Consider the following 24,212-nt stretch of genomic DNA (forward strand, 5'->3'; position numbering starts at 1 on the left):
AAACATTTTACTTTCAAATTCTTGTCAAAAATCCTTTAATGTTAGTCTGTTTTAAATTAGTATCGGCAGAACATCTGGTGCAGAGAATTTGAAAGACCAGTAGCCAGCTTATTTTCTTTCTGAATTAAAATGAGTACTTCAGCAGAAAAAGCTCTATCCTATTATATTTTATATAACCGTAGAAAGTTCAGCATTAATACATTGAAGAAGTAAGTGATCATATGGATTAATTAAATGGACTACTTAGACTACTAAAGGCATTGCAGCACAATTCATTTCTTCTTGCATATGTTTGCAAACTGTCCAGACTCTCATTCAGTTGTTTCTCGTTGCTTCTCTGCTCTTACTCCCTTTTGTTTCATTCTGCCATTTTGCTTTCCAGCTCTCCTCTCTCCAGTACTATACCCTCTTCCCATTTAACACTATTGCCATCTTTTCTGACCATTATGAATGCTAGAAATGTGTTGATTTGTTCTCGTGATGTGAATATTGCAACTCCTTTTTTCCCCTCTAACCTGTTCTCTTCTGATTATGTTTAACCTCCGCTTTGCACATGTTTGCTTTCACTCATTTTCATTTCTAGTTGCTTATTGCTGTAGTCTCTGGCTTGTTTGTTAACCTTGAAAATGAGCTCAAATGTCTACCTACCAGCTAATTATTTTCATACAATTTAAACGTATGTGTTTAACATGTCTTGTTGGCCTTGACCAAAAAGAAATATTGATCTTTTACTTCAGATTAGATTTTTTTTTCATTCTTGCATATTTCTTTGTCAGCCATGCTGTCATCCTTGGTAGTTATGCTTTTGATAAAGTACACGTGATTATATTTCCTAAATTTTAATGGCTGCATTATATAATCCTTTCTTGTCCCCTAAGTGAGCACAATCTTGGGAGCAATGCTAAAGGAGTTGCATGTTGATGCGTTCTCCAGGCTGCTAATCAAAGAAATTGTTGAAAAGCTGATTGCTTGCTTTTCCAGCAACGCAATGTTTTTTCAGCATCTCAACAATCCTAGTTAAAAAGTTACTGTGAGCTTTATTGCACAGGATGCTTAGCATTCCAGAGTGATGATCGTGGCAATGTTCATTGTTTAGGCAGGGCCTGGATATCAAGGGAACAATTGTTTTGTTAGCAAACTCTCATTTAGGAGTCCATGTTTGATAACTGTGCATACTTCCTGCTAAACCATTGGACTACTTGCTTAATGAGAGTTTTTAAGCTGCTTTTTGTGCAGTGCTTTTAATTCCGATTCTGGAACCTAGCATCAGTGAATTGGCTCTTCTTGTTATTTTCCATAGCTTGACGGCAGGGTTGTGGACTTAACTGATTTTATTCAACAGTCCTGAGACAGCCAGGGAAGGTAAAATGGAAGTCTTAGAATTTATTTTAGGGTTATGTTACGTGTGGTTGTGTGTTAGAAGACTGCTGAGTCACCTTATTAAAATTATGTTCAAAATAGAGATGAACTAACTTGGATAATTACAGGTTTATTGTCTGTGGCAGGAAAAAAATTGGAATCTTTCAAGATTAAATTGCTAAATAATTAGGTGAAGGAAAAATAATTAGAAATGGTCAACATGGATTTCAGGAAAAAAGATTGTAATTTACAAATCTGATAGTTTTTTGAATAGATGACAGAGCTGAGGCCAGAGAATTCCAGTGCATGCACAGGGCATAGATTTTCAGAAAGCCCATGACAAGGTAACGTACGGCAGATGACAAGAGAATATTAATGGTTACGGAATTAAGGAAGGAGTCGTAATTTGGATTGATAGTTGAGTAGAAGTCAAAAGTCATAAGAATTAAGGAAAGTTTTTCAGAGTAAATGGAACTGGGTGGCAAGAACAATATATTTAAATACTGTATTTTATATAATGAAATGCCTCAAAGCACTTCAAGGTTGCCTGATAAACTAATAGACAGACTAATGGACAGAGCCACATAAGGTGATATTATGATAGGTGGCAAAAGGAGATTTTGAGGAGTATCTTAAAGGAAGAGAGTGGAGTGGAAAGGTTTTGAAGAGAATTGCAGAATTTTAGGGCATTTGTAGCCAATCGTGTAGCAATAAAAAAAGGGATCTATGAGCGGCTAGAATTAGCGGATATCCTAGAGAGATGTGGAGTAAGAGGAGATTACAAAGATAGGGAAGGATGAGGCGATGGAAGAATTTAAACACAAGGTTGAAAATTTTAGAATCAAGATGTTGTTTGACTAGAGGCCAGTGGAGGTCAGTGAGCACAGAGGTGATAGGACTTGGTGTGAGTTGAGACATGGGCAGCAGAATTTTGAATGCCCTCAACTTTATGGAGGATAGAATGTGGGAGAGAAGCCAAAAATGCATTGTCTGGTTAAGCTTAGATATAACAAAGCATGAATGAGGGTTTCAGCAGCAGATGAGTTGAGTCACAGGATGGAATGTCATGGGAGGGGATGGCATGGAATGAGTGAGCGAAGGGGATGAAATCGAAGCGGTGGTATTGGAGGGATAGATATTATGTGGGGGATTGCATGAGTAGAATGGAATGGCATGGGTTGAGGATGGAACGGGAGAGGGTGGATGGCATGATAATGGGATTGGGCTGGCATGGCATGGGAGGGAGCAGTTCGCATGGGATGGGTGGATTAGGTGATGGAATTGGTTAAGTATATTGTTACGATCCCTTTAGAGAACAATAACTTTTTTTAAAAAACATGAATTTTCAGTTATTAGCTGAATGGAACAAGATTTCGTATTTTGAAACCTTTGCTGTCACAAATGATGAAAAACAAATTCTTTGATTGGCAGGGAAGCCTGAAACCTGATCTCAAAAATGGCTTCCTCTGTCCTCTTTCCAAAGTGACGTGAAACACATTAACTTTGCTTCCAGGTAGAAATGCTAATTTTCTATCCATGACCCAAATTCTCTTTTATCTCTGCACTGCTATTTACAACACAATATCTTCAAAACCCTTCTGGATGTTGGTAGACTCAGAATCTACTCATTTGTAAATATTCAGGGACTGTTGCCACTGCTTCCAAGTGTAAATATCTCATGCCTTCTCAGTAGAGCAATCAAATCACTCCCTTAATCTCTAACAAACAAAAACAGAGACTTACTGTCAGGCCGGCTTCATAACAGGTCACCTGATTTGTATTTCCCCGAAATTTAAAGCTACAGTCCCAAAATATAATGTTATATATCTCATAATTGTAGCAATACTAATTTGACCGCAAATGTTTTGTAGATCGATATACAAGGCATAGAATTGCTCCAGCTACGTGCATGTTTGGTTCCAAATTAAAATTGATGTTGAGGTTACGAAGAGGGTGCAATGCAAATTCACTAGTATGTTGCTTGTTATCAGACGCAGGATAATATTTTCTTTATACAGAGGTATGCAGGGGCGTGGAATGTAGTACCAGAGTTGGGGATTGAAGTAGAGGTAATGTCAACTTGTGAAAGACACAGATGAAGGAAGAGGAGAATAAAAGGATAAAGGGTGATCGTGAAGGAATTTGGACAAGATTTGGCAAGATGAATAAAGATTGACTGAGTTGAATGTTCCTTTCTGAATTGTAGTTTCTATAAAATACGGTGCCTTTAACATAGAAAAATGTTCCAAATGTACGCAAAGGCACAATCCAAAAAAAAATTAGGAGTGATGACCAAAAATGAAAGGATAAATTCTAAGAGTGTCATTAAAGGCAGAGTGCAAGTTCAAGAGATTTGGATAACAAATTCCAGAGCATAGGATCCAGACAGCTGAAGCCATGGCTGCCAACTTTGGGGGCATTGGAGAGTATAGTGCTGGTTGTTATTGCCTGAAGTGTGAAAGCTGACCCCTTCCAATACACACCACCCCCCCCCCCACTATTCCCCATATCTGTGGCTAATGTCACCAAGGGGCAACTTGTGGATAAGGGAGACATGAAACCAAAATGCCTCATCTCATATTTACTGTAGTTGAGCTCCATCTGCCACTTTATTGTCCTTTCCACTATTTTGCCAAATTCCCAGGATGGTTCTTTTGGTCCGCAGAATTAGTTGCTAAGCCTCTTACTTGAACTCCACTCCCTTCAGCCCTATACAGAAGAGGACCTGGAACACAATCCTTCTAAACAGTATTTAACCCTTTGGTTAAATTCACATCCTTTAATCATCTTCAATAGCTTTTAATGAAATCAGACTGATTTCTTTACATACTTAAATACTTAAAAGGCATGGGAGGGAGCAGGTCGCATGGGATGGATGGATTAGGTGATGGAATTGGTTAAATATGTTATGATCCCCGTAGAGAACAATAACTTTCAAAAAGAGATTTGAAATTCCAGTTATTAGTTGAAAGAATGAAATAAGATTTCACGTTTTGAAACCTTTACTGTCACATGACACAAGTTTTATTTTGCGGGCTCGATCCCTGAAGGGCAATGTAAAAATAGTGGTTCCCCAGTGTGCACTCTACATGTGCTGACTTGCTGTGACAACTTTATTTGTGTGCAAAATATTGCTATGACATGAGATTGCATGGTCGCAAATTTGCAACACTAAAGCCGACTAAATACTGGATATTCCTTCAGCTAACAGTCAAAGCTTCGAGAAAAATATTAATATATCCTGGTACAAAAGCAGGGTGGCACAGTAGCACAGTGGTTAGCACTGCTGCTTCACAGCTCCAGGGTCCCAGGTTCGATTCCCGGCTCGGGTCACTGTCTGTATGGAGTTTGCACATTCTCCTCGTGTCTGCGTGGGTTTCCTCCGGGTGCTCCGGTTTCCTCCCACAGTCCAAAGATGTGCGGGTTAGGTTGATTGGCCAGGTTAAAAATTTCCCCTTAGAGTCCTGAGATGCGTAGGTTAGTGGGATTAGCGGGTAAATATGTGGGGGTAGGGCCTGGGTGGGATTGTGGTTGGTGCAGACTCGATGGGCCGAATGGCCTCCTTCTGCACTGTAGGGATTCTATGATTCTATAAAAGCAAAGTTACTGCAGCTGCCAGGAATTTGAAATAAAAACAAAAAATGCTGGAAATGTTCGAGATAGCATTTGTTCTGATGAAATTGAAACTCTTTAACGGTTTCTCTCTCCACAGCTGCTGTCTTAGCTGCTGAGTATTTGAGCATTTTCTGTTTTTATTATTAATAAGTTTGAACTGCTGTGTTGAAACACTGTAGTTAGTCATTTGAGTTGTATTTGATCTGAATTGAATCCAAGCACACCTGGATGGAAATTATGATCTAATAACAAGTTTTAGTTTAAAAGCTTTTGGAATTTTTAATTTCAGTTGCTTTCAAACTCGTGCTGCTGCCCCACAAATGGACACAAGCTTCAAGTATCTGAGGAGTCAAGAATGGCACTGAACATTGTGCAACCATTAGCAAACATCTCAAATTCTGACATGATGGTGGGAAGGTCATTATTGAAGATAGTTGACCCTCAAATACTACCCTGAGGAACTCCTGCAATGATGTCCTGAACTGAGATGATTGGCCTCCAATGACCATAGCTATCTCCCTATGACTCACAACTAGTCGAGAGTTTTCTCCCGGATTCCCATTGACTTCAGTTTTGCTAGGGTCTTTGCTGCCACACTCATTTAAATCCTGCCTTGATGTCAAGGACAGTCACTCTCACTCCCCTCTGAAATTCACTGCCATTGTCCATGTTTGGACCAATGCTGTGTGAGCTTGGAAGCTAAGTGCCCACCCCAGGTGGAACCCAAACTGAGCATCACTGAGCAGGTTATTGCTGTGTCAGTTATTAGGGTCCATATCAGAAACCTCAAAATATATTAGGAAGTTAGACTAGATCCCAACTTTTTTAATTTTTGTTATTAGTGTGAGGATAAGGTGTTTCACTCCAGGTGTGATTCTATTGGCACACTAGGAAGCTTTTATCAAAACAAAGTTTTCTTAACAATACAGTTTAACTATAACAAATTCATTAGCTTAACTTTTATCAATTGAAGTTCTTAAACATGACGAGATACAATTCTTAACTACTAACCTATCTCTATTAGTTCCAATCAAAGCAATATTCCTCATAGACTTAAACTCCTCTTCAAAATCAGTTAGCAAACAACACAGGCTTACGTGCTGTGATGTGGGCTTCCAGTCCTCAAACATTTGAACACTTATGGAGTTAGAGAGACACCTGTTTTCTCACACTCAAACAGCGGCCTCCAGAGAGAGAGAGAGAATAAAACCTCTTGCTCCTTTCAGGGTAAAGCAGAAACTGCCTGCTTTTCTCTCTAAGCATAGTTCTTCCCCTTCACATGACTTTGTCTCTGTTAATCAACCTAATTAAACCTAAACGAAACAAAAATGCATAGGTCAGATTAAAACAAACACCCCATTAGCTAGGATCAATTATTCTTCTGCATTCTCAGCATGTGGGCTGCCTGATTTGCAGACAGATCGACACCAGATAAACAGCTGAATTTTAAACATACGCCTCACAAGAAACATGATATAAATATATTTCTTAAAGGCACAGTATTGTCACAGTATTTAATAGTACTGTCGACAACACTTTTCATCACTTTGCTGATCAAAAGTAGAATAATGTGTAGCAAGTGACCAGATTGGATATTCGTCCTGCATTTTGTAGTCAAAACATACCTGGGCGAGTTCCAAGTGTCGGGTAGATGCCAGTGTTGTAGCTGTATTTGAACAGCTTGGCTAGAAATACAACAAGTTCTGCAGCACAATTCTGCGGTACTACTGCCAGGACATTGACAGGACCAACTATATCTGTATCCAGTGTCTTCAGATATTTATTGGTATCATGTAGAATAAACTGAATTGGCTGAAGACTGGCATCTGTAATGCTGGGGATCTTAGGAAGACACTGAGAACTATCATACACTCGGCACTTTTGGCTGAAGGTGATTGTGAATGTTTCAGCCTAGTCTTTTGCCTTCAGTGGTTTGGCATTTAATTTTACTGAGAAACGCCTTGCTATTTAAATTGTTTGAACCTTCTCTAAATGTGTTTTGGCAGTCTTTGATTATGGTAAGACATCACAGCCTGGTATGATCCTGTCTTTGTAGTCTGCATTTCCAGAAGAGCAGGATTTCAATCAGTGATAATCGTGGGTAATCCCTTTCCCCTCCTTGATTCTGATGTTAATTTAGGATCCCTGATATTACCCTGTCTGAGATTGAAACTGGAAACTTTGCTTTCGTATGATTCAGCTATATAGGGCCACTCCGGGGGTGGGAGGTTCTCTGACTTTGAGATTTAATTAACCCGGGATTTTGCTTTAGTATAAAATTGTTCTCATCTGTCATTTGATAAAAATCATTCAAAAATTGCTGCATGGCCTGTTTATTCAGTTAGTGAAATCACAGATCAATTTGAATGTGCTATTTAAATATTAACCATGTCTGAGTCACTCCCATTTGGAGTTGTTTATCACTTAGCCCATTATTTATGCAGCAACATGCACAGTCTATAGTTCAATGTAGTCTATTCTACCTGGTACATACTGGGAATTGAAGCACACTCATTCAGTTCATTTACTGTAGGTTGATGCCACCCACCATTTTGGTTTATTATGAAAAGCAGTGAAATGCCATTTTTAAGCTGCACATGTTCTGTGCAGCCAGTCCCTTTGTTCTATGCCCAAATAATTACAGAAGATTTATTATTTGGTTCAGCAAATGTAGTGTGTTGTTTGAATAAAGTTATCGAAATAAATGATGTTCATCATATGCCAATAAAGGCGATCCACAGTAGTGATAAAGTTGTACTATTCTACTAATGGTTGATTTATCTGAATATGCAATTAATGATATTAATAGTGTAAATATATATTTTATGTGAAAATTGACCATTGAAGCACGAAATTATTGATTCCTGTCCCTCTACTAAAATGAGCATGCTCACAAAAGAATGATTGTGCATTAATATAGCCTCTTTTACTTTCCGAAGATCTTCACAGCCAATAGATTACTGCTGCTGTTACTGTTTCCAAAGTATTGGAAAGGATTATAAGAGATAGGATTTATAATCACCGAGAAAGGAATAATTTGATAAGGGATAGTCAGCACAGTTTTGTGAAGGGTAGGTCGTGCCTCACAAACCTTACTGAGTTCTTTGAGAAGGTGACCAAAGAGGTGGATGAGGGTAAAGCGGTTGATGTGGTGTATATGGATTTCAGCAAAGCGTTTGATAAGGTTTCCCATGGTAAGCTTTTGCAGAAAATACGGACACATGGGATTGAGGGTGATTTAGTGGTTTGGATCAGGAATTGGCTAGCTGTAAGAAAACAAAGGGTGGTGGTTGAATGGAAATATTCATCCTGGAGTTCAGTTACCAGTGGTGTACCGCAAGGATCTGATTTGGGGCCACTGCTGTTTGTCATTTTTATTAATGACCTGGATGAGGGCGTGGAAGGATGGATTAGTAAATTTGCGGATGACAATAAAGTCGGTGGAGTTGTAGACAGTGCGGAAGGAAGTGGCAGGTTACAGAGGGACATAGATAAGCTGCAGAGCTGGGCTGAGAGGTGGCAAATGGAGTTTAATGCGGAAGAGCGTGAGCTATAAGGCTTTGGCTCGCAGGGCTTGTGGGAAGCAGAGTGTGAGCTATAAGGCTTTGGCTCACAGGGCTTAGGCAGAAAGGGCAAGCAGAGGTGAGTTTAAATTCATTTCTGCACTTTCTACCTGGTACTGGCAAGGTATCTAGAGGGGATGGGTGTGCAGGCAGTGCTATGTTCCTCTTGCACTATGTTTGAGGTGAGGGACGACGACAGTGTCCCTGCTGATTACACCTGTGGGAAGTGCACCCATCTGCAGCTCCTCCAAAACCGTGTTAGGGAACTGGAGCTGGAGTTGGATGAACTTAGGATCATTAGGGACGCAGAGGTGGCCATAGACAGAAGCTTTAGGAATACAGTTACTCCGAGGAATGAAAACAGATGGGTGACGGTGAGAGGGGCTGGGAGGAAGCAGTCCGTGCAGGGATCCCCGGTGGTCGTTCCCCTTAGCAACAAGTATTCCGCTTTGGATACGGTTGAGGGGGATGACATACCAGTGGTGAGCCGCAGTGAGAGGATCTCCAGCACGGTGTCCGTCTCTGTGGCTCGGGAGGGTAAGGGGCAGAGCGGGAGGGCAATAGTTATTGGGGACTCGTTAGTTAGAGGGATAGATAGGAGGTCTGTGGCAGCAAAAGAGACTCATGGATGGTATGTTGCCTACCGGATGCCAAGATCCGTGACGTCTCGGACCGTGTTTTCCGGATTCTGAAGGGGGAGGGGAAACAGTCACAAGTCGTGGTACACATTGGTACCAATGACATAGGTAAGAGAAGGGACGGGGATTTAAAGCAGGAATTTCTGGAGCTGGGCTGGAAGCTGAGAGCCAAGACGAAACATGTGGTCATCTCTGGTATGTTGCCGGTGCCACGTGATAGCGAGTTGAGGAACAGGGAGAGAGTGCAGTTAAACATGTGGTTGCAGGGATGGTGTAGGAGGGAGGGTTTCAGATACGTGGATAATTGGAACACATTCTGGGGAAGGTGGGTCCTGTACAAACAGGACGGGGTGCACCTGAACCAGAGGGGCACCAATATCCTAGGAGAGAAATTTGATACAACTCTTCAGGGGGGTTTAAACTAATTTGTCAGGGGAGTGGGAAAAGGAGTTGTAGTCCAGAAGTCAGTGAGGGTGGTGAGGTATTGGGGAAGGTATCAGGGTCAAGGGTGGGTACCGGTAGACAGGAAGGTGGGTTGAAGTGTGTCTACTTCAATGCAAGGAGCATCCGGAACAAGGTAGATGAACTTGGGGCGTGGATTGGTACTTGGGACTACGATGTTGTGGCCATTATGGAGACGTGGGTAGAACAAGGACAGGAATGGTTGTTGGACGTTCCGGGGTATAGATGTTTCACTAAGTGTAGGGAAGCTGGTAAAAGAGGTGGAGGAGTGGCATTGTTAATCAAGGATAGTTTAACGGCTGCGGAAAGGCACTTCAAGGGGGATCTGCACACTGAGGTAATATGGGCTGAGGTTAGAAATAGGAAAGGAGCAGTCACGTTGTTAGGAGTTTACTATAGGCCCCCAAATAGTAATAGAGATGTGGAGGAAGAAATTGCTAAGCAGATTATGGATATGTGTGGGGGTCACAGGGTAGTTGTCATGGGGGACTTTAACTTTCCAAATATTGATTGGAACCTTTGTAGGTGAAATAGTTCGGATGGGGCAGTTTTTGTGCAGTGTGTGCAGGAGGGTTTCCTGACACAATATGTGGATAGGCCGACAAGAGGTGAGGCCACATTGGATTTGGTACTGGGAAACGAACCGGGCCAAGTGTTAGATTTGGTTGTGGGAGAGCACTTTGGAGATAGTGACCACAATTCGGTGTCTTTTGTTATTGCAATGGAGAGGGATAGGGCCGTACGGCAGGGCAAGGTTTACAATTGGGGGAGAGGTAATTATGATGCGATTAGGCAAGAATTAGGGGGCATAAATTGGGAACAGAAACTGTCAGAGAAAGGAACTAATGAAAAGTGGAACTTTTTCAAGGAACAAATACTGGATGTCCTTGATAGGTATGTCCCTGTCAGGCAGGGAGGAAATGGCCGAGTGAGGGAACCATGGTTCACGAAAGAGGTGGAATGTCTTGTGAAAAGGAAGAGGGAAGCTTATGTAGGGATGAGGAAACAAGGTTCAGATGGCTCGATTGAGGGTTACAAGTTAGCAAGGAATGAGCTGAAAAAAGGGCTTAGGAGAGCTAGGAGGGGACACGAGAAGTCCTTGGCGGGTCGGATCAAGGAAAACCCCAAGGCTTTTTACTCTTATGTGAGGAATAAAAGAATGACCAGGGTGAGGTTAGGGCCGGTCAAGGACAGTAGTGGGAACTTGTGTATGGAGTCAGTAGAGATAGGCGAGGTGATGAATGAATACTTTTCTTCAGTGTTCACCAAGGAGAGGGGCCATGTTTTTGAGGAAGAGAAGGTGTTACAGGCTAATAGGCTGGAGGAAATAGATGTTCGGAGGGAGGATGTCTTGGCAGTTTTGAATAAACTGAAGGTCGATAAGTCCCCTGGGCCTGATGAAATGTATCCTAGGAATCTGTGGGAGGCAAGGGATGAGATTGCAGAGCCTTTGGCGTTGATCTTTGGGTCCTCGCTGTCCACGGGGATGGTGCCAGAAGACTGGAGAATGGCGAATGTTGTTCCTCTGTTTAAGAAAGGGAATAGAAATGACCCTGGTAATTATAGACCGGTTAGTCTTACTTCGGTGGTTGGTAAATTGATGGAAAAGGTCCTTAGAGATGGGATTTACGACCATTTAGAAAGATGCGGATTAATCCGGGATAGTCAGCACGGATTCGTGAAGGACAAGTCGTGCCTCACAAATTTGATAGAATTTTTTGAGGAGGTAACTAAGTGTGTTGATGAAGGTAGGGCAGTTGATGTCATATGCATGGATTTTAGTAAGGCGTTTGATAAGGTCCCCCATGGTCGGCTTATGATGAAAGTGAGGAGGTGTGGGATAGAGGGAAAGTTGGCCGATTGGATAGGTAACTGGCTGTCTGATCGAAGACAGAGGGTGGTGGTGGATGGAAAATTTTCGGATTTTGGAGGCAGGTTGCTAGCGGAGTGCCACAGGGATCAGTGCTTGGTCCTCTGCTCTTTGTGATTTTTATTAATGACTTCGAGGAGGGGGCTGAAGGGTGGATCAGTAAATTTGCTGATGACACCAAGATTGGTGGAGTAGTGGATGAGGTGGAGGGCTGTTGTAGGCTGCAAAGAGACATAGATAGGATGCAAAGCTGGGCTGAAAAATGGCAAATGGAGTTTAACCCTGATAAATGTGAGGTGATTCATTTTGGTAGGACTAATTTAAATGTGGATTACAGGGTCAAAGGTAGGGTTCTGAAGACTGTGGAGGAACAGAGAGATCTTGGGGTTCATATCCACAGATCTCTAAAGGTTGCCACTCAAGCGGATAGAGCTGTGAAGAAGGCCGTGTGTTAGCTTTTATTAACAGGGGGTTGGAGTTTAAGAGCCGTGGGGTTATGCTGCAACTGTACAGGACCTTGGTGAGACCACATTTGGAATATTGTGTGCGGTTCTGGTCACCTCACTATAAGAAGGATGTGGAAGCACTGGAAAGAGTGCAGAGGAGATTTACCAGGATGCTGCCTGGTGTGGAGGGTAGGTCTTATGAGGAAAGGTTGAGGGAGCTCGGGCTGTTCTCTCTGGAGTGGAGGAGGCTGAGGGGAGACTTAATAGAGGTTTATAAAATGATGAAGGGGATAGATAGAGTGAACGTTGAAAGACTATTTCCTCGGGTGGATGGAGCTATTACAAGGGGGCATAACTATAGGGTTCGTGGTGGGAGATATAGGAAGGATATCAGAGGTAGGTTCTTTACGCAGAGAGTGGTTGGGTTGTGGAATGGACTGCCTGCAGTGATAGTGGAGTCAGACACTTTAGGAACATTTAAGCGGTTATTGGATAGGCACATGGAGCACACCAGGATGATAGGGAGTGGGATAGCTTGATCTTGGTTTCAGATAAAGCTCGGCACAACATCGTGGGCTGAAGGGCCTGTTCTGTGCTGTACTGTTCTATGTTCTAAGTGTGAGGTGATTCACTTTGGAAGGAGTAACAGGAATACAGAGTACTGGGCTAATGGTAAGATACTTGGTAGTGTGGATGAACAGAGGGATCTGGGTGTCCATGTGCATAGATCCCTGAAAGTTGGCACCCAGGCTGATAGGGTTGTTAAGAAGGCGTACGGTGTGTTAGCTTTTATTGGTAGAGGGATTGAGTTTCGGAGCCAGGAGGTCATGCTGCAACTGTACAAAACTCTGGTGCAGCCGCATTTGGAGTATTGTGTACAGTTCTGGTCGCCGTATTATAGGAAAGATGTGGAAGTGTTGGAAAGGGTGCAGAGGAGATTTACCAGGATGTTGCCTGGTATGGTGGGAAAATCGTATGAGGAAAGGGTGAGGGGCTTGAGGTTGTTTTCGTTAGAGAGAAGAAGGTTAAGAGGTGACTTAATAGAGGCATACAAGATGATCAGAGGATTAGATAGGGTGGATAGTGAGAGCCTTTTTCCTCGGATGGTGATGGCTAGCATGAGGGGACATAGCTTTAAATTGAGGGGTGAGAGATATAGGATAGATGTTAGAGGTAGGTTCTTTACTCAGAGTGTAGTAAGGGCGTGGAGTGCCCTGCCTGCAGCAGTAGTGGACTCGTCAACATTAAGAGCATTCAAATGGTTATTGGATAAACATACGGATGATATTGGAATAGTGTAGATTAGAGGGGCTTTAGATTGGTTCCACTGGCCGGCGCAACATTGAGGGCCGAAGGGCCTGTACTGCGCTGTAATATTCTATGTTCTATGTTGCACAGGCAAATGCAGAAACCAATTCCTGCAAACAAGATCTTTGAAGCAGCAAATGAGTGAACAATACCCTCACCAGTTTTAATCGGCTTGAAATGTAGTACATCCCCGCAGAGCTTATTTTTTGATAACAATTCGTTTAGCTCTTTCCATTTAACAGTAATTATAGGGCTTAACTTAGTGTGTTTTTTATATATGGAGGGAGATTCAGTTTTGACCTATGTTGTCTGTTTGGATATTTTTTTAAATGATGCATGTTTCGGGAAGAGACCCGAGTTGCTACTTGAAGGGTTTATATCTATAGCAATTGACATGTTTTGTACACATCGCAGTATCCCCAAGTATATACTGGAGTTTAGTCATGCTGGCGTTACAATCCCTGTAGAGATGGATAGCATTTAAAAAATATTCAAACTTGTGTCTGACTGGAGGATCATGCAAGAAGATTTCACGTTTTAAGACTTCCCTAATAGGGAAACTAAAACAGTACAGTCCAAGCACTATTCAATTGGCAGTTTATCCTCTAAACTACTGAAACTCTTAACTTTTTTAAACAACAGAAAATCTCCTTCCACAGCTGTACTTTACTCTGCCCCTTAAGTGGGCACCAGTCCAATGCTATTCTCAGCTCAGGCTGGTTTGTTTCCTGTTTCCTTTTCCAACCAGATAGCTTCTAATTTCTGAACTGAATTTCACTGTGACAGGTGAATTTGAGATTCTTCACTCTAGCTGAGCTAGCCAAATCTTTCAATTTTGTTTAAATCCTTGTGAGCTCTGTCTCTTCAACCTGAGCGTGCACACTATCCATGTTTGGCATGGTTAACATTTTCTCTGTTTAGTTGCAGGAATATCTGCCTCTATATTTTTTGCTCACTCAGTTCCCCTCTCCATATTTTCTTTTGCCCCCCCCACCCCATGGGCTCTTCCCCCTCTCATCCCACCTCCATAGCAACACATATTACATGGACTTTATCTAGGTAGGAATGATGACCAGCTATCCTTTAAATCCCCAACTTCACTCATCTCTCTGTAACTTGGAGATTTAACAGTCTATCGACTGTCAGCACATCTGCTGTGGTCATTGTTTACAGGTGTGAATATCTTGCATTATCTTGACAGTAAGATACCCTCTCACCTTTAACAACCAAGCTACCCATCTTTGTTGATGGGTAGAATTCAGTACTGGTCATGTGATTCACCTTCCTTTCTCCATTTACTCTAAATTAAAGAGAGAGTCTAAAAGCGTAACCATCTTAAAGACTTCATATTGTAACACTGTCCAGGACCTAATTCCATGATAGTATAAACTGAGAGATGTAACAAAATGGATCATGTCTTTTGTACTTGTCCTCATCTGTGCTTCCACATCTGTTTGAGAGCAGACCAAGTTAATAGTAGATGAGATCAGATTCTTATGAATTGTTGAACTGCTTTATGTAACAGCAAGGTTATCAGTCAAATATAATCTGATTTGTCTAGCATGATTGGTACAGATTATCTTTATAAAACAATGCAGGATAAAGATGACTCATCTCCACTCAACTGCTGGTTACCTTACTTAAAAAAAACACCAAGTCTTCCCAGTGTTTCGAGTCACTTTCCATCAACGAAAGCCGTTACAGCTTTTTCTTTTAACGTATCTGATTACCCTTCTGACTTTCCTGTTTCAAAAGGCCTTTTCCCCTATCCAGTGTCCCAGTTTCTATTTTTATCTCTCTTTACAGACAGATGAGTACAGTAGCCTAATATTTATGGTCCTGGGCTAATAATATAGAAGTCGTGTTCAGATTCCACCAGGGCACATTGTAAAACTGAATTAATTTAATCTTGTAATTTGTGGGCTAGCACTAGCAAAATGACAGTGCAAATTGCTGGATTGTTTTAATGGCAGAACAAGTTCGATGGGGCAACTGGCTTGCTCCTATTTCTTATGATCTTATGAAACCAGTTGGCTCGATACCGATGTATCTGTCATTTCTACCTGGTCTGCCATACACATTTTCCAGTCACGCACACTTTAGTTGACTGATAAATTAAAGGCAAGTCAGGATAAGTAATAATTATTGTCTTGCCAGTTTTGTCCATATCCCATGAAAAAATAGAAAGAAAACAAATGAAGCAGGGTAAGTGTGAGGTGTTCTGAGCACCCAAACAAGCTTAACAAATTAGTTATGGCTTTGAACAAACTATAACGTTCAGTAATCCCTTCTTTCTAGGTATTTTTTTTCCAAACGTCAGAAGAGTATATTGCTTTAAATTGGAACTCTTTCCAAACCCATTCTCTGAAAAAATGGTCAAAAAATTCTGAAAACTCACATCACTTATGTCTACTGTTCTTCAATATTCATTTTTGTGGTAGGTCCTTCACTTTTGAAATCTGACTGTTACTTTTTACTTTTAAAAATTAGACTGAACTGGAAAGAACAAGAAGCTGCATTCCATAATATAATCAAGATATCGAATGTTAACATCAAAACCATGTACAGTTTGTGGCAACCTCAATGTAAACTTGCTGAGTTTACTAAGATTGATGTCGAGGGGAACCTGAAAGGGAACTGATCTTCCAGGGTGCCAGCTATAGCAAGAGCATCACATTCATATCGCGTTTGTTGCTGACTTTGTAAAACCCCTGCTTGGGGAAACTGGCAGGCCAAAATCCCACTGATACCAGTACAGGAAAGTTGAAGCCTTGAGGATTGTGAATATTAATCTGCGTCCCATCACTAGTTAAAGTTTAGGGATTTAGTAACTCTTCATCATTTTTACATCTCCACTGGCACCTCTACATCGAGATGTGATTCATGCTTTAATTTTCCTTCCGGCCACAATCGCTTGCCAATATGGTGATTTCTAAAAGGCCAGTGAAAGTCTGCGTGACACTGAGCTGAAATGGTTTCTTATTGCAAAACTGATTTTCCTGAAATACGATCCCACTATCAACACATTACTAAGAAGCAAGCCTTCTAACCAGTGCCCACAGAGCAGGCTTGCCTGAAATATGTTGCTGTTAAGTGCCAGGATTAATGTAATTTGAATTTTTGTCAGTTAGAAGCAGTTTTCAATTGCTAAATTCCAATCCCATATGGTTTGGAGACTCTCAAAATATTTTCCATATTTCATGGCTGAGGTAATCAATTATGGGGCTTTCCTAGTCACCCACGTCTCATCTATCACAGACTTCAGACTTACAAACGAGTAGGGGAGGAAGTAGGTAAATTTGCCAATACTTATTGAAGCGCAACATTTTAAACTTGTACAGAAATATTACAATTGTAAGTTCAACTTGCGTCTTAATAGGATTCCTGATTTATTTATGCAGAATAGCACTGAAGTTGTTATGGAGTTGATTTGACTTTGAAACTCTGACTCATCCTAAATATATGTATGTATAATATTTAAATAGAAGATGAGTCATGCAGCCGGAAAGTTGAGCTGTTTTCAGAATATACATTTTGAAGAAATGTTAACAGTAATATAAATTTGAAGATGGCCTCCTATGAACCTCTCATTGCACAGAATTTACTTTTTCTTACATATTCGTTCTTGGCATGTGGGTGTCTTTGGCAAGCCCAACATTTTGAGGAGGTGGTGCTGAACTGTCGTCTTGAACCGCCGCAGTCCATGCAGCATCAGTACACCCACAGTGCTGTTAGGGAGGAAGCATTAAAAACTTGGTTTATAAATTCTTCCATATTGCTTCAATGTAGCAGGCGTACACTAAAGTTTGTCACAGGCTGCATGCACTTCAGAAACTGCTGGTATAAACACCCAACTTACATCATTATAAAAGCAGTGTAGAAACTTGCCATTTGTAATATTTAAATTAATTAAAACTTAATAGTCACTGACTTAGAGCTATTGAATAGCAAAATCTGCTTTAGGTGCAGTGGAAGTGGGCTTAGTATCTTCATCCAGGCCACCTTTCCAGACAGTGGGAAATGTATGGGTTCAGAATAAGAAACTAATGTGTGGTACTCCTGATCAGTTTCTGCAACCATATCTGAAACAAGATATGGTAAAAATAAATAATTGCCCATGATTCTACTGCTTCTCATTCTTACACCTCACCCCACCCCTCTCGTTCTGCCATTTTAGTTATGCATCACACAGTGGGAAGCACAAAAGATTAGCATAGTGTCCTTTCAATTCAAAACTTGTTCAAATGCAGCCCAGGATAAGTGATTGAACATGCAAAGGCCATATGTGCATAAATTTGAGCAATGTTAAGCCTGTCCTAGACAACCATAAAATTTGGATATGAAAGACTTCTAATTTAGGCTGAGTTTGCAATATCAATTGGCCCACTAACTGAAACTATCACCCTGGTAAAGTTGGCAATCATCTGGTCCTAGTTTAAGGGCCAGCATTTTTCTGAGATGTTGACCTCCAACAGTTTTGAGGTACCACAATGGCTATAAGAAGAAATGGATATTTTGCCAAGCAAAATTTCAGATAAATATGGATCTCTTCCACCAATATATATGCATGTGGTGAAAGTATTGCAATTCAGAGAGTGGTTAGTGCTGGCCATGTCACCGATGCCCACATCCCATTAATGAACAAGAAGAATCCTGGCCTCTTCTTTCACAATGCAGAGCTCGATGGTTAATGATCAGGATAGGGAAGCCTGAGTGATTTTGCTTTTTTTCATTTGCCCTAAAAAGGACTAGTTGTACCCCACATCTTGGGTGTGCTAAATTAGCAAACTTCAAAGATGGACCATGGAATCTTGGTGCACTGTTACATTCTTCACTGGGGAATTGCTGGAATGTCAAAGTTCTATTATACTTTGTGCAGCTTAAATATTTTCCAAGACCTGTTAGATTGTCAGCCTGAAAGGAAAACAGTAAAGGTGTAATTTCAAAATGAAGAATTCTCCCAAACTAATGAAGAATTCTTTCAAACTCACTTTTTAAAAAAGTGGACGTGAAAAAAAATCAAAGCTTTAATATCTAACTTAAGAAAAAGGGCAAGTGCATATTTCACGTGTTTGCCTGACACATTTTGATTTGATTTATTGCCACATGTTCTGCGATACAGAGAAAAGTATTGTTTCTTGCATGCTATGCAGGCAAAACATACTGTTCATAGAGTATGTATGGGAAAAGGAAAAGCTTAGGGTGCAGAATATAGTATTGCAGCTACCGGTAGGGTGAAGAGAAAGATCAGCTTAATATATGATAGGATTGTTCAAAAGTCTGATGACAGCACAGAAGAAGCTGTCTTGAGTCTGTTGGTATGTGTTTTCAGACTTTTGTATCTTTTTCCTGATGGAAGATGGTGGAAGAGTGTATATCCGGGTGCATGGGGTCCTTGATTATGCTGGCTGCTTTCCCAAGGCAGCGGGAAGAATAGACCTAGTCAATGGATGGGAGGCTGGTTTGCATGATGGACTGGGCTACATTCATAACCCTTTTTAGCTTCTTGTGGTCTTGGTCATAGCACGAGCCATATCAAGTTGTGATACAACTGGATAGGATACTTCTATGGTGCATCTGTAAAAACTGGTGATAGTCGAAGTGGACATGCCGAATTTCCTTAGCCATTTGAGAAAGTAGTGGCGTTGGTGAGCTTTCTTACTGTCGCTTTGGCGTGGAGGGTCCAGGATAGATTGTTAGTGATCTGAACACATAGGAACTTGAAGCTCTCGACCAGCTCCACTTCATTACTGTTGATGTAGACGGGCATGTCCTCCACTACGTTTCCTGAAGTCAATGACTATCTCCTTCATTTTACTGACATTGCGGAAGAGATTATTGTTGTTTCACCATTTGACCAAATTATCTATCTCTTTCCTGTACTTCGTCTCATCGTAAGGGAATACACAAGTGGTAGGATACTGGAAAGTTAGAGCAATACAGGGACCTTGGAGTGCATGCCCACAGATTCATGAAGATGGCAAGACAGGTAGATAAGGTGATTAAGAAGACATATGGAATACTTGCCTTTATTAGCCAAGATCTTGAACTATAATAGCAAGGAGGTTATGCTGGAACTATATAAAACATGCACAGCTGGAGCACTCTGTGCATGCCTGATTATTGGATCACTTTATTATAGGAAAGATGTGATTGTCGCAGAGAAGGCACAGAGGAAATTTGCGAGGATGTTGTCTCAACTGAAGAGCTTTCTTTGAGGAAAGATTGGATAGTCTTGGGTTGACGTCTTTTGAATAGAGTAGACGAAGGGGAGACCTAAGAGAACAAAGAAAATTGCAGGACAGGAACGGGCCCTTCGGCCCTCCAAACCTACACCGACAGTGCTGCCCGACTGAACTAAAACCCCCTAATCTTCCGGGGACCATATCTCTCTATTCCCATCCTATTCATGTATTTGTCAAGACGCCCCTTAGAAGTCACTATCCAGGCACCCTTTGTGTAAAAACAACTTGCCTTGTTCATCTCCTTGAAACCTTGCCCCTCGCACCTTAAACCTATGCCCCTGGTAATTGACTCTTCCACCCTAGGACAAAGCTTCTGACGATCCACTCTGTTCATGCCCTTCATAATCTTGTAGACTTCTTTCAGCTCGCCCCTCAACCTGCGTCATTCCAGTGAGAACAAACCAAGCTTCTCCAACCTCTCCTCATAGCTAATGCCCTCCATACCAGGCAACATCCTGGTAAATCTTCTCTGTACCGTCACCAAAGCCTCCACATCCTTCTGGTAGTGTGGTGACCAGACGTGCAGCCTAACTAAGGTTCTATAAAGCTGCAGCTTGCCAATTTTTAAACTCAATGCCCCGGCCGATGAAGGCAAGCATGCGGTATGCTTTCTTGACTACCTTTTCCACCTGTGTTGCCATTTTCAGTGACCTGTGTACCTGTACACCCAGATCCCCCTGCCCATCAATACTCTTAAGGGTTCTGCCATTTACTGTATATTTCCTATCTTTATTAGACCTTCCAAAATGCATTACCTCACATTTGTCCGGATTAAACGACATCTGCCATCTCTCCGCCCAACTCTCCAAACAATCCATATCCTGCTGTATCCTCTAACAGTCCTCATCGCTATCCACAATTCCACCAACCTTACAAATCAAACCAGTTACATTTTCCTCCAAATCATTTAATAGATATATATACAGCAAAGGTCCCAGCACTGATCCCTGAGGAACGCCACTAGTCACAGCCCTCCACTCAGAAACGCACCCTTCCACTGCTACCCTCGTCTTCTGTGACCGAGCCAGTTCTGTATACATCTTGCCAGCTCACCTTTGATCGCGTGTGACTTCGCCTTCTGTACCAGTCTGCCATGAGGGACCTTGTCAATGGCCTTACTGAAGTCCATGTAGGCAACATCCATTGCCCTACCCTCATCAACCATCTTTGTCACTTCCTCAAAAAATTCGATTAAGTTAGTGAGACACGACCTCCCCTTCACAAAGTCATGTTGCCTCTGGCTAATATGTCCACTTATTTCCAAGTGGGAGTAAATCCTGTCTCAAAGGATTCTCTCCAACAATTTCCCTATCATTGACGTAAGGCTCACCGGCCTGTAATTACCTGGATTATCCTTGCTATCCTTCTTAAACAAAAGAACAACATTGGCTATTCTACAAAGGAACAACATTGGCTATTCTCTAATTGGCTATGACCCAATTGAAGCCACCAATGCAATAAATGTTCTGTGTTTCTTACTCAACATCAACTTAATTTCTAATGAACAATATACAGCCCGATGTTTTACACTCTTTACAGATGTTTGACCTGCTGTCTATTTCCAGAAATTTACATTTTTTTAATATCAAATTTCTTAAGGCTGAAAGTCACCTTTCTAGGAATATTTGTAATTCTAAAGGAAAATATATAAATAGCATTTTGTCATTTATAATTCGACCCACCATTTTGAGAATCCAGAATTGATGATGGAACTATTATATAGTTAACTGGTGTCATGGTCAATGCGTGGCGGAGGGAAAAAAATCAGCTAGACTGGATCTCTGAAGATGGAAGGGCATGTTAGTAGGGTGGTGAAAAAGGCATATGGGACACTTGTCTTTATCAATCGAGACTTCAGATTACAAAAGCAGGGAAGTCATGTTGGAGTTGTACAGAACTTTGGTGAGACGACATCAAGAGTAATGTGTGCAGTTCTGGTCACCTCATCATGAGAAGGATGTGATTACATTGCAGTGCGTGCAGAGGAGATTCACCAAGATGCTGCCTGGGAAGAAACATTTAAATTATGAAGAAAGGTTCGATAGGCCTGGATTGTTTACATTGAAGCAGAGAAGGCTTTGGGGGGATGTGACAAAAAAACTTTTTTACCCAGAGGTGGTGACAGTCTGGAATGCGCTGCTTGGGTGGGTGGTAAGGTGAGTTGCTTCACATCCTTTAAAAAGTACCAGGATGAGCACTTAGCAAGGCTATGGGCCAAGTGGTGGTAGATGGGATTAGGTGGGAGGTCAGGTGTTTCTCAAGTGTTAGTGCAAACTCAGTGCGCTGAATGGCCTCTTCTGCATTGTATAATTCTATGACTACGTTATAAAGTCATTTTTTTCCTCTGCTGTTAAAAATGGAAAATTGGTGAGCTAACAGTATGACTCCAGCTGGTCACCTGATGCTTGCAGCACTTTCAAAGTAACAGAGGCTACAGGGATGGTGAGTCCGATCCAGCAAACTTTGAACAAAGAAAACCTTTGCAGGTCTTAATCTCCCATAATGGTGCTAATGGCCGAAGCATTAGTAATTCTGACATAGTGGCCTCAATAATGGAGAACATCTCTCCAAAAACAAAAGGAATCCTAACTCCAATTAAACCTCAAGATCCAGTCCTCCTGTGTCCAACATTGAAGATGTCACCTGTCCTCCCCCAAGCTGCATTGTGATATCGCCTGTTGGAACTGAATTCCGGCAGTTTCTGTTCTTGATCTTGAACGTGAACAGGAATCTAGGCACAGTCTGTGCTTTCTATCTTCAAGATGTGGAGATGCCGGCGTTGGACTGGGGTAAGCACAGTAAGAAGTCTCACAACACCAGGTTAAAGTCCAACAGGTTTAAATAAACCTGTTGGACTTTAACCTGGTGTTGTGAGACTTCTTACTGTGCTTTCTATCTTCAAGCCAGTGGCAGCAGAGAGCACTCGGGCCCTCATCAAATCTGCCAACTATTGGAACTTTGGGACTCGTGCCTCCAGAATATTTATTCTCTGTGCCTTCTCCCATCATGGAAATCTCGCTCTGGGGGAAGGCAGAGCAACTGCGAGGAACATTCAATTGACTTCTGATTCTGGACTCTGGACACACATAAAACCCATACTTTATCGTGGTTGTGCTCTGAATCTTCCTTATCCCCCATTTATTGAGCAAGCGAAAAATGGTTGGACATTATGAAACTCCTCTCGTGTGTATGCATGCAAAAGTAAACCAACCCTTTAACTTTCATTTTACCTCAAATTTACTGCCCCCCGCTGATAAAGTTTTCAGATTGCGTCTTGGTGCATCTTGGTTGGTATCCAGGGAAGGACACAGATTTGTATTTAACTTACTTAATGGGGCCAATAGAATTAGTATCATAGAATCATACAGTGCAGAAGGAGGCCATTTGGCCCATCGAGTCTGCACTGACCACAATCCCACCCAGGCCCTATCCCCATAATCCCATGCATTTACTCTAGCTAGTCCCCCTGACACTATGGGGCAATTTAGCATGGCCAATCCACCAAACCTGCACATCTTTGGACTGTGGGAGGAAACCGGAGCAACCAGAAGAAACCCACACAGACATGGGGAAAATGTGCAAACTCCACACAGACAGTGACCCAAGCCGGGAATCGAACTCGGGTGCCTGGCGCTGTAAGGCAGCAGTGCTAACTACTGTGCCACCGTGCCGTCCTATAGCTGACATCTGCTTAGTGATTTCCTGGTGAATTTGGAAACTAGAAAAGTGTATTTATCCTGCAGTTAAATTAATATTAAATTACAAATTCTTATTTCTTGTTATTTAGAGGGCGGGGGAAGCTTTGGGCATTGAAAGTACTCTCCAACTTCTCTTATTGAATAGGCTTAGCTACAAGAGTGGTGAGGGAAGATAATTAATTCCATCGGAGTTGAATATTGAAGCAGTGAGATACTTTGCAAACCACATACTGAATTATAAAAAAAAAAATAAGATGACAATTACCAATGGAACCAGCTATAAAAACTACCAGTAAGGCAGCTACTGTAGCAACTGAAATATTTTTGGTGATGTTAATAAAGATTTACTGTACATGTGTGTCTAAGGAATAGTTGGTGATGTTGGCAGGCAATTTGCTCTATATGTCTAATTGTTAAGATGAAAGTTAGCTTTCAGAGTCGGATATGCTAACAGAGCTTTCTGACACCATGACAGAAATTTTTTCACCATTTAAAAAAACCCAGAAAACAGGGTCCAGGAGACAACTGCAAACATTTTTCTTACGTTTTCACCATAATGTGAAAGGAATGCAAGCGCCCAATGCCAATTCAGTGCATGTTTTCATCATCATCTGTTTAGCAGCTCCCACAGAAAATAGATTAATTTGGAATAAAACCTGCTTCACAGAATGTAATGTTTTCCAATGCTGCTCTTTTACAGGCTGCATGCTTATAAGTAAGCTTTCCCGGGTATTTATGTAGTAAAACAAGGATGAAGTTCAAGATTGCATTTTTTAAATTTTAGAGGCACTTGCAAGTTATGCAAGACCCTCACTTCGCACTTTTGAATTAAATTACCAAAACCAAGTTATCTATCCATTATCACGATTTTTTGATGTTTGGGATCTCATGTATTTGTTATAGTGACTACCCAAAATATTACATGCTAAATATTTGTGGGAAGTGAAGCTTTATCTGGCCAATTTTCTGCTGCAACCTTGGTTTTATGAGTACGTTGGGAGGTTCTGG

The 24,212-nt window shown here is 41.5% G+C and overlaps 1 protein-coding gene across 3 annotated transcripts in view; it reads left to right on the forward strand.

Annotated features, from left to right (window-relative positions):
- LOC144508221 (serine/threonine-protein phosphatase 6 regulatory ankyrin repeat subunit A-like) overlaps window positions 1-24,212 on the forward strand; it is a 219,696-nt gene that overhangs the window by 58,377 nt on the left and 137,107 nt on the right. The gene's annotated exons all lie outside the window — the stretch shown is intronic.

The sequence above is a fragment of the Mustelus asterias genome, chromosome 2 (assembly GCF_964213995.1).
Source record: "Mustelus asterias chromosome 2, sMusAst1.hap1.1, whole genome shotgun sequence".
Classification (NCBI taxonomy): Eukaryota; Metazoa; Chordata; class Chondrichthyes; order Carcharhiniformes; family Triakidae; genus Mustelus; species Mustelus asterias.